Source organism: Physella acuta, unplaced genomic scaffold (assembly GCF_028476545.2).
Source record: "Physella acuta isolate Inbredline_101_S28 unplaced genomic scaffold, ASM2847654v3 ptg000265l, whole genome shotgun sequence".
NCBI classification, from domain to species: domain Eukaryota; kingdom Metazoa; phylum Mollusca; class Gastropoda; family Physidae; genus Physella; species Physella acuta.
Window position 1 is genome coordinate 339,830 of NW_026731784.1, and position 10,395 is coordinate 350,224.

At 31.9% G+C, this 10,395-nt stretch overlaps 1 pseudogene; it reads left to right on the forward strand.

Moving 5' to 3' along the window:
- The first annotated feature begins 4,376 nt into the window (after positions 1–4,376).
- Positions 4,377–5,151, forward strand: LOC131939144 (26S proteasome non-ATPase regulatory subunit 13-like; annotated as a pseudogene).
- Positions 5,152–10,395: the final 5,244 nt, after the last annotated feature.

Genomic DNA, 10,395 nt, shown 5'->3' on the forward strand with positions numbered 1-10,395 from the left:
ATAAACATAAAGCTAAGCCTTTTCCCTTTCATAATATTTTATTTTGATTCTTTTTTCTTGCAATGATCGGCAGTTTTTTTGGAATTTAATAATAAAAATAAATGATAACTCTTGTTTAATTTATCAAGGAATAAGACGGTAGTTATCTTGAAACATTCATTTTTACTGCACTAAAAACATTACACAAATCTAGCCTGATTGAGTTTTTACTGCACTAAAAACATTAAACAAATCTAGCCTGATTGAGTTTTTACTGCACTAAAAACATTACACAAATCTAGCCTGATTGAGTTTTTACTGCACTATAAACATTACACAAATCTAGCCTGATTGAGTTTTTACTTAATACACTTTAGTGTATTTTCAAAAACGGACACTGTATCGGATTTAAGCAACTATATGGAATTAGTTTGGGAAAATATTTGTATGAAAAATATGTCACCGCTAAGACAAAGATCGAACATTGGCAAAACTGAACTATTCGTATATAATAGTTACACATATACACTATAGTCCGAGTTTCCTTGATATTTGACCACACAATTTTTTCATTAATGTTAATGTTTGTATGTGATTTACTCAATAATAACATAGAATTACTATAATTACAATTATATATTTTCTTTTTAATCAAATGAAATATTTTTTGTAATAGTTTTATTTGTAATGTATTTAATTATGCAGATTAGCTATTTTCTTTGTTTTCTCTCCCTTACACCATGTTTATTTCGACGACATAACTTATTGAACCATTGTATAGATAGGATACGTATTCCATTATTTGATATCAAGGGAAACGTATTGAATCATTGGTTAGATATCATACGTATTCGATAATTTGATATCAAGGTTAGAATGAATGTGGTGAAATAAACTTAGACAAAGTGTGTAAAACAAAGGAGTGATAATAGCTTAGAATAGATTTTCTTTTTAAGTAATCTCAGTGGATAGGAGTAAGTACAAATTACATAGCCGACAAATCAAAAGAGAGATGAGCAGTCACGGTCTGTTAGTCAGAGATAGCGTCAGTTGGCAGTCAAGCGTGTAGAAAGTCAGTCGAGTGTTAGAAGCAATTGAGCAGAGATAAGTCAGTTAAGTTACAGTTGTGGTGTTTCAGTTAATATAAGTGTGAATATATATTCAAGAAAGAATAAAATGGGTTTTAGGAATCAGTAGTGTATAAGTAGATATTGGTAGAGTTAGAAATTATAATAAAATTAAAATAAAAACGTTATATTATTGAACTTGGAACAGTGTCATTGTTGCTATATTTCACAATGAACTGTCAGCCATCACATAAGAAAGTCAATGCCCATACACATATACAAACAATATATATAAACATTATCGCACCACAACATCTAGCATCTAGCATATTATCTATTTTTCTGTTATTAAAAATAGTAATCTAACGAACGATTTATTTTTTTATCACCCCTTAGTTTCGAAATCGTTTAGTTAATTTTAATGACAAATTAAACTTCTAATTAAATTTAAAAATAGATAAACTTGTATTTTAATTGAAGTGGAGCTTATCTAGAACTTTCAAACGAAATTGTGCATTAGAAGTGTGTTAAATTTAGGTAGACTATTTGAAACAAATCAGCAAACAAACAGACGTTGCAAACTAAAGAAAAACTTGCAAAACTAATTTAAAAAAAATATAGCAATAAGCTTTTAAATGTGATGAAATGATAAAAAAGTAAAATGAATCTAAAATTGGCCCCTGGCGTGTGCGAACGCTGGCTTTGATCTATCCGCAAGTCCGGATGGAGTAATGGGGGGGGGGGGGGGGGGGCGGGAGTTGAGGCGTGTTTTCTGAAATAGGTTGTATTAAGTTCACAAAGTTCTCGTATTAGCTGAAATCACTTTATTTATTTATTTTTTAAAATTGGGAATTTCGTAAATTATAGTTTTGGCTCTTCCGTCGAAAAGGTTGCCGACTCCAGTCCTGACGGGGGGAGGGGGGGGGAGGGGGGGGGGGGGTTATTGGATGAGAATTAATCTTATATGAATGTATTATTGCTAAAATATTTTTTTGGGAAACAACGAATCAAGAAATCCAACCTCGATTCAGCGGGATAAATTGCTTGTTTTATAAAAACGTACCCATTAAAGTCACTGTTTTTCAATTTTTATAACCTGAGAGATTTTTTATGTAAATTAGATTGACTACACATTTTTAATATTTTTCTAAAACTTTCAAATAGTTTTGTTTTATAAATCGTACTGAGACCATTTTTTGTTAAATTAAATCTTTCTAAAATTTACTAAAATTGACAGATCAGTAATAAGCTTTGCGTTGTCTCCCTTGTAATTGTTCCAATATAAAAAAATTGCAAAGGTCTTTGGCAAATATGGAATTACATTGAAAATAAACCGGGAGTGATCTCCCCTAAACTTTCTGGAATATTCTTATATAACACTACGTGGGATGGCAACTCGGAATATAGACATGATTTTTGTTTACTTAAACTTTTAAAAATAGAATAAAATCTGGTAGAAAAATGAATAGCGCACCAAGCGAACGCTAAAACAAAGTGTGCATAATAGTGCGCAATATTATTAGTACTTTATAAATTTACATGCGTTTTTGAGAAATCTGAAATTGCGTAAATTAGTACTTTCGGTCAACGGAAATTACTCAAAATTTGACAGAAGGTAGAGAATTATAACTATTACTTACATATGAGATTTCATTTATCTATCTGAAATAGTACTCACGTTATAGGCTTTTGAAAAATTTAAAGTATAAAAAGTACCACTACCGGTTATCGGAAATCGCTCAAAAGTTAATACGAATCTACGGTACTCAAGTTATCGTGTTTACACACAAACAGAGAGACAGACAGACACACAGACAAACAGACATACGGACAAGATTGCAAAGTTATGTTTTTTCCGTATCAGTGAGGTGTAAAACGTCGAGATTTGTAAAAATCTCGATTTTTTTGCACGATTACAAGACTTTCTCTATACATTGTATATACGAGAAAGAAAAAACCAACAAAATTTAAACACAAAACTAGTTCCAGACAATTTTTTTTTAGGAATTTGTCATAAGCCAATTAAGAAGAAATTTATTTCAGGTTAGGGGTGTCCATGAATGACGTCACACTCTTAGGAGGAAAGAGGGGTTCCGTAATTTTGTGACGGTTTGTGATGAGGGGGAGGGGGGTGTTTTGCAGTATAAAAAGCAATGCTAGAAAATGAATGTTAACTGTTATTTCGCGTTTAAAAAAAAACTGTTTTAATAAATTGTAATAACAATTTATTAAAACACTCTATGTTGACAGAGTTCAGACAAGCAATGGGAAAATATTACTTAATTTTGGGGAATTTTGGGGCATTAAAACTAGTATTTTGAACGGATACAAATTTTGAAAATTTATAATAAATTATTTTGAAGATATGCACTTACATTTTTTAGCTGAGTGTCCCAAAATATGGAAAAATATTATGAATTAATTATTTATTGGACTTAAAATATAATATTTTATGGATGATGGAAAACAAACCTACGAAGGGGTTAATTTTTCAAGATGGCCGCCGTTGTCATAGTTACCAAGAATTTTCCAAGAATTTTTTTTTAGTGGAAATACATATGCAGATGTATCGTAACCAAGCTGTAAAGAAATAACTGTTTTCTAACGAGTATTAAAAACGTTTTTTTTTAACCGGAGCCTTACTCCTTAAAGCACATTCAACGGCAATTTTAAAGGGGGGGGGGGAGGGTTGTAGGCTGAGGTGCGACGTCATTTTAGATGGGGGGGGGGGGGGGGTTCTGGCTTTTTGTGACTACGTGTGACTTAGGGGAGTGGCGCGAGGGGGCGGAAAGGTAAAAAAAAAAAGCGTTAGGTCATTTATGGATGACCCCTAAAGAAGTAATTTTCTTTTGCCTTGCTTAAGATGGAAAAATTAATCAATACAAAATCCGATTTAGAGAAAATAAGCTTCATATTATTGCAAGAAACAGTGATTTTATTTGGAGACAATGTTTCAGTTTTATTGATTGGTCTAATTAGTCTAATTAAAGGCATGTTAATTACTGATGGGTTAATTAATATCGGGCTTTATAATTATAAATACAACACACGGTTTACACATATTATTCAATTTCACGTTTCATGTGACCTTTTTTTGTTTAAGGATAGCATGATGAAATCTTAATCTGGTATATGTCAGGACACCTAATAGTGTGTTATTTCAAGCAGTTGACATGGAACATTACTACATTGCCACATTATGCCAACTCGGTTTTTCAATATTCAAGGGGGTAAGCTACATACAGAACGGGATGATGGCGTAATTAGTTTGTATAAGGCTGTACCATATTAGGCTACAATTTTGTAATTTTAATATTGCAATAAAAATGAATGGGTAAAATCTATCTCAGGAATAAAGAATTCCCTCCAGTGAAGGCCCTAATGGAAGAGTGAGAGAAGATTTTAAATGATATAGATGGAGTGACCACAGTACATGGACGCTTCTATGAACTAACGAGCAACTATTATAAACTAATGGGCAACCATGCTCAGTACTATCAAGAGGCCCTTAGATTCGTAGGCTGCACAGATCTGATAAACATGCCAAAAGACGATCCGGCAAAGAAAACTTATAATATTGGTTTAGCAGCTGTAATAGGCGAGGGTGTATACAATTTTGGTGAGCTCCTTGCCCATGATATCTTGGCATCCTTGAAGGGCACAGATAAAGAATGGCTGGTTGATCTTCTGTATGCCTTTAACAGCGGAAATATTGACAACTTCAAAGGACTGAATGAACATGGTCTACCTAGCCGGTTCTGAAAGTCAATGAACTTGTAACTAGGAAACTAGATCAATTTGCTATGTTTGATGAAGATGACATTCCAAAGGCCAGCAACAGACAGACAACGGACATTTGATAGTATTGCCCAGACTGTCAAAATTAACACAAATCTGGTTGAGCTGTTAGTCATGAAAGCTTTGAGGCTTGGGTTAGTGAGAGAATCTATTGACGAAATAGAACAGAAATATCACATGACATGGTTACAGCCTAAAGGATCGCAAACAGATTTCCGGCATGCAGAATCGCCTTGAGTTGTTTGGAAAAGATATTGGCTTGATGGAACGCTTGGTACAAACAGCTACTTATGGTATTCTCAAATAATTATTGAGGCAGTAGCCTATTGCATTTTTTCTTCTTTTTTTTTTTTACTCTATTTGGTTTAGATCGATTTTTTTTTTGATTAACCATAAACAACTGCAAGTATATAAGTATAAATAAAGCTAGGTTGCTTTATTATATGTAAAGAAATAATAGTCAGTTATGATTGTAAGTTTTGATACTTGTCAAGGAAATATATAATTTGGTCACTTATCATTTGATTAAATGCCCGTGAAATACATTACAATTTAAATAATAAAAAAAAAAGTTTATTTTGACAAAGGAACAATTAACATTTGGGACAGTCGTACTGGTCAATACAATTATGTTCACCAGTGTGACTTGTTGGGATTAAAATGCATAACATGTTGTCTTCAATCGACGTATAATATGTTGTCTACACTCGACACATAGCATGTTGTCTTTAATCGGCACATAACATGTTGTCTTCAATCGACATATATGTTATCTACACTCGACACATAACATGTTGTCTTTAATCGACACATAACCTGTTGTCTATATTAGACACATAGAGTAACATGTTGGTGTGAGGGGATAGGTTTTGGTGCAGTCTATCAAATGCAATTTATTTGATTGTGTATGTGTGTGTGTGTGTGGGTGACACATTGAAGTGTGATGGAAAATACTTTTTTTTTTCGAACGGACTCATTGCAGTAGTGTTTTATTTTCAACTGTATTAAATAACACTGCCAGTTATCTAGTACCAGTGAAGTTTGAAGACATTCATTAAATTGAAATGATTTTAAACTTTGTGACATGATTTAATCTACACCAGACACACTGACAGACAAACAGACAACCAAGCATGCTCCGTATTTGCATCTTTACTTAAATCTATATAAAAGCCATTGGTTAAAAAATATTGACTTTCTGAATTATAATACATGAAAGATAGCTCCAACGTTTAGTGAAATATAGAGTGCAATATTTGTGGAGTACATAATTTCATATATATATATATATATATATATATATATATATATATATATATATATATATATATATATATATATATATATATATATATATGTTTTTTCTAACATTTTGTAATTTATCGAGAGTAGAAAATTAACCACACGTACATGAAAACAAAAACTTTTTAAAAACATTCTTTCATTTTTTTTTAACTTCAAACTTTGACTTTCAATTAAATAAAACGTAAATGAAAACACATAATTAAGTTGCGTCTCTTCATTTATTTGACTGACGTAAATCGGTGCACCGAAATGGTTCATTTTACAATTTAAACCACAGTTGTTAGTTAATTCGCGTTTTTAATCGACAAGTTTTGATCTTTGAGTTTATGACTGTCAGATTCTGATAATAAAGTAAATTGTATAAAAAAAAATAGCCATCATGTAGAGAATAGTGGCACTGGCAGCAATATTATCCAACACTTATTAAAACATATTTCTCCACATTCTAAAGATAGTTCTGCACAACCTTAGCCATACATTCCCCCGTGTAGCTACCCATGTCTAGGGAAGTTAAGAAAAAACGTGTAACGGGTAGCTCATCATCTGGTGAAACATACCTCACAATCACAGTCAGCTAATCAATTTTCGTCCGTTTTTACGGTTCTTTAATCACACATGGTTTATTCTTAATTAGTCAAATAAAAAGAAATAATAACATGCAGTAACGTCTATTCCTGATTCTCTTGTTTGGCTAGAAAGAAAATGATTTGCTGTTTGTTATTGATCTGCTCTGCTTGTTGGCAGTCTATTGTTGAGTCATTTTGGGGCTTGTTTTTTTTAATATCACTTTTTAATACAAAACTAAACTTGCATATCAGTTGCAATTTATTAAATTTAAACTGTACAAGGGAGATAACATTAGGGAACGTGCATAATAATCGCTATGTGATTCGTTATAATAAAGAATTAAAACGCTTTATGAAAAAATACGGATAAATTTTAGTAATCTACTTTATTTCTTTAAAACTGTGAAGATTATGAAGCAGCATGCTTATTTTAAATTTAAAAAGTATATAATATTATATTTTAAAACAGTGATCTTTGCGCATACATGTTTCTGAAAAATGCAAAACATGACATTCAACGACGTTTGGACCTCTTTCATTACATGGGAAACAATTTCTTTTTCAGAGAAAATATTAACCTGTACAATGTATCGATATGATTATGTCATAATCATAACTAAGAAAGCAATGGTCTCACATAGACGTTGTCAGGATCGTGTGATATACTGGTAGGCAAACCGTACAGTACATATTCATTTAGTGAATGTTGATGTTACATCTGTTACATCGTCACCATCAAGTCGGCCAGCTTGCTATTTTGTTATTTTTTTTTTTAAATTAAGTAAACATACAATTCTATACAAAATTATCTTACATTACATTATATCTACTTATATAATTATACGTTACTCTTGCTGAAATGTGAAGATCAGCCAGTCTACATCTATTATTAGCAAATCCTAAATGTTGTTATAAGACTAATATATTCTGACAGACTGAAGTTAAATATAGGCCTACACATAGCGTGTCGTCCGAGTTATAGAAAGCCGAATACATATGCTGTAGTTGATGCTAACATAGTTTCACGGGGGAATATTTATACCAGTGTCCGATAATAGAATATTCTTTAAAAAATGGGTGTTAGTTTCTGGTAGTTAACTAAATCCACATATTGCTGGCTAATGTCAATGCTAACCCTGTCCCTAACCCTAACCCCAACCCTAGTCCTGCCATACGAATAACCCTAATTTCTAACTATAAAATAAGGCGAGATTATAATACTACTAACAACCCAACACACCTATTTTATTATTGGACATCAGTATCTAAAATCATCCGTTTCATGTAACAACAAGTTTGTTATAACAACAGCTGTAAGCATATACAATCAGGGGCGGAACTACAGTGCCCCCCGGGGGGGGGGGGGGGTCACGCCATTTAAGGGCCCATAGCCGACCTAAACAAATTTTGTATAGTTAAAAAATAATTTTCTTGCATTTTTGACTTGACGTTAAAAGCTTTTGTAAATATTAAACAGATCTACTACAGTAGTGATGTTATACAGTAGCTAACAAATAATGTTGCGTAAAAAAAAAAATATATTCCTGAGCTGTAGTGTGAAAGATAGGAAACGTTCAAAATACTCCCATTACTTATTTCCCTTGTTTAAATGGTAAAATAGGGGTGCTCATAAGCTCCTTTAAACTCATTCTGAATAACGCAATTTAAACGGTATACACATATTTTACAGTTAACCAATGACAATGAATATTTCATACTGTATTGGTTAGAGTTCTAAATCAGTATAGATACTGTCTGGAACAAAACATGTTGGTTTTTTTTTTTAAATTTAAATCTGCCAAAGATCTTTGCATTTTTTATACATGGGAGATAATGCAACTTTAATTACTTAGATGTCAGTTTTAATACATTTTAATAAAATATATTTTAAACAAAATGGTCATAGTACAAATTACTAGAAAAATTTATTTATACCTGTAAAAAAATTATTAAAAATTAGTATTCACGAAAATATGCATTAAAATTATCTCAGGTTATAAAACTTGAAAACAGTGACTTTAGTGTATATATTTTTCTAAGACAAGCAATTTATTCAGCTTAATTTATAGTGCGAAAATCTGTTTAGTTTCGAGAGAAAATATTTTAACAATAATACATTTATACAAGCTATAATTCTCAAACAATAACCCACTAGGCCCTAGGGAGAAGTATATGCAATATGATAGCATTGTAACGAACTGACTGGTCACGTGTGACGGCCAGCTGACCATTTTTAAATGATGTATTAACCTTGACTCAAGGTTAACATATCGTAAAGAAATAAAACGGTACAGTTTTCCAAAAAAAGTACAGCTTTGAATAATATGATGTATACTTATATGTAAATAAACTGTAATGTTATTTGAACTTGTCATTGTGTCGTTGTGCTATAAACTGGAGTAATATTACAGGCCTTTACAAAGCTAAGTGAAGAAGAAAGTCGATGACCTGACACATATATAATAAAAACTTAGACTTCTTTCACCACACTGTGGTTGTTGGGTATGTTTCAGCAAAAAGATAAGTTGTAACAAAACGCTTTTTGTTCCCACTGTTGGTGTATGGCTTGCAGGAAAATGATCCCATGTTGCTACAAGTTTCGAGTAATCCAAGGAAATAGCCATTGAGAGTAGAACACACTGGTTCATTATCTGATCTGAAAGGTAAACTATGCTTTTAATTAGTTATTATGACTGAAACAATGCGTTCACAAACACTACCCAGTATTGTTAAATTTTATGTATCCACAGCTAAAGATTATTGATGTTTTAGACATATAAAACAATCTCTATATACCGACATAGGTTGTATTTATAAGAACAATGTAATTATTGTGAGCTGGACACTATCCTGACTGTCAATATGATTTGTAAAGGAATATATTTGCAAGCATCAGGGACTTTATTGAAAATATGGTAGCCGTGACATTTGATTGAATAAGACGAACGATCAATCCGGTTAAAATAAAGTTGTTCCGATGATACTATTCCATGACATTTTTTTAAAACGATAATACGTAAATGCTTGCTATAATGACCAGACAATAACCCCTTATTGGTCAAGCAGAAACAATATAATAACAGTGGAACGAACTGACCTGTCACGTGTGACGGTCAGCTGACCAAGCGTTAGGAGTTGGTCAGTCTAACGTGTAGGACATAGTCGCAAATTATAAAGCAGTTGGAGATTGAGTACATTTAGGAATAGTCTCATATGTGTCTGTATATGAATAAACTGTAAAATTATTTTGCTCTTGGAACTTTAGAGACGAAAGTAAATACAACTAACAAATACCGGAGAGATTCAATATGATGGCGGATATCCAATTATTCTTACGGGACGAGTAGGATTGGGAACAATAATTTTTTTTTTTTTTTTGGTTTGTAAAGAGGGTCATACGTTAAATACGTTAAAAAAAATATCATTAATGCCAATAAATTCTTAAATGTAATGTTAGATACCTGATCAAAAAGAGTAAGTCGCCCATAATGCCGAACAATCAGACTTGTATTGCATTTGTATTGAATGTACCCCATGAAAGTAAAATGTACATGCATAAGATACATTTTAAAAAAATGTAGCAATTTCAAATTTAAAAATAACAGATTTACAGCATCCATTGTATTACTTTTTTTAAGGTTCCAAATTTTAAGTAATTACAATTATCGAAATAAAGTTGT